The sequence below is a fragment of the Octopus bimaculoides genome, chromosome 2, assembly GCF_001194135.2.
Source record: "Octopus bimaculoides isolate UCB-OBI-ISO-001 chromosome 2, ASM119413v2, whole genome shotgun sequence".
Lineage (NCBI taxonomy): Eukaryota > Metazoa > Mollusca > Cephalopoda > Octopoda > Octopodidae > Octopus > Octopus bimaculoides.
Window position 1 is genome coordinate 15964482 of NC_068982.1, and position 1963 is coordinate 15966444.

Consider the following 1963-nt stretch of genomic DNA (forward strand, 5'->3'; position numbering starts at 1 on the left):
AATTTGAAATCAATATTATTATTATTATCATCATCATTATTATAAATTCACTTTTAATCTGCATGTTTGTTACAATCACTTGCCAAGCCACACTCAGCGTCTTAGGACGAGTGAAGGATAAGTAATGTTACAGTATGACTGAAAGCTTTGGAAGGGGAAGGGGCGGAGGCAGCAGCGAAATATCTTTATATAATGCAACATAGATACTTAAATAGATAAGGTTTTTCTGAGGATGTGAGCAGTACTTGTCAGCACAATCTTCTGGATTCCTCTGAGAATGGTTCTCCTGGGACATTATCTAGATGTTCCTGACATCCCTTTTTTTATCATACCTAGGGCAGCCACAATAACAAGAACAGTTCTCGCTTTAAGATGTCACATCTTTTGTATTTCAATTTCCAGGTCCTTATATTTAACTTAATTTGTCAAATTCCTTTATAGATATGTTTTTATCGGTGGGAACACTTACGTTTATTAGTCAACGAGTACTTTCTCCCTTGTCTTTAATAACTATGTCTGGTCGATTAGCCTGGTCATTTAATAATTATGTCTAGTCATTCTGTCAGTGTTGCCTGGAAAATCCCAGAGGATAATAACATTTTTACCTTCAACGACTGACTCAAGATGACGTTCATACCAGTAAGCAGGAGTGCTGACTTTGCAGTGTTTAAATATTCTCCAATGTAAATACTGTCTTACTCTATCGTGGCGAGTTTTGTATTCGTTTGGTGTCAACAAAGGACATCCCGAGAAAAATGATCTATTGTTTCGTCAAATGTGTCGCAAAATATGCATTTAGGGTCAGAACCGTTTTGAAGAATGTTAGCCTGGTAGTTTTTGATAAGCAAGCTTTGATCTTGTGCTGCCAATATGAAACCCCCAGTCTCTGCTTTCAGTCCTAAACTTCTCAGCCACTTACAGGTTGTTGCTTGGTCTACATCAGCATTTCGCCTTCGAAGTATATACTGTCAATGCAGAGGCTACTGGCTCAACCGCTCCTCAGTTTGTTTCTGCCCGTTCTTTTTGGCAGTCTGCTTGATCCGTTTTGCTGGTTTTGGGGCAGTGGTTTCAGGTTCTTCATCTATCTCAGAGTTAATGCCAATTTTCCTGGCGAATTTGCAAGCTTCCTTGACGATAGAATGTGTTATTTTGTGGCTTTCGTGTTTGCATACAAGCCGTAACGTCCAATCCTCTGCACTAGATAAACACCTGTTCATTGCTTTTATGGAGGTCTTATAGCACAGTTCGACCTGCATCAATCCTCTTCCTCTCTTACTTCTAGGTAGGTACAGACGATCACCGTCTGCTTTTTGGGTGGTGCATGTTAGTAGTTTTCGTGCTTCCTGTCCAGGTGTTGGAGCTCTGCAAGATTCCAGTTAATGATATTAAAACTATATTGGACTACTGGAAGTGCCAGGGTGTTAATGTCTTCGATGCGATTTTTGGAGTTGAGTTCTATTCTCCTGTAATACCCCTTTCTTATTTTTTTCCTTCAAAATAGCATGTTGTATACTATCTCCTTCGTCTATCCCCAGGTATTCAATTTTCTTGTGGGCCAAGCTACCTATTATTATTATTATTATTATTATTATTTTATATTTGACTTTTGCTTTGCATTTGTACGAGTTAGCTCCCAGTCTCACCCAGAGACCTCAAGAGACAACAAGTTAGAAGTTCATGTTGGTGTTATGCCTAGGGTGCCATATATTTGGTTCTGTACACAGTGTTATTCTAGAGAATGTTTATTATTATTATTATTATTATTATTATTATTATTATTATTATTATTATTTTATGTTTGACTTTTGCTTTGCATTTGTACAAGTTGGATCCAAGTCTCACCCAGAGACCTCAAGAGACAACAAGTTAGAAGTTCATGTAGGTGTTAGCCTAGGGTACCATATATTTGGATTTGTACATAGTGTTGTTCTAGAGAATGTTTAAGAAACCATAAGAAAATTGT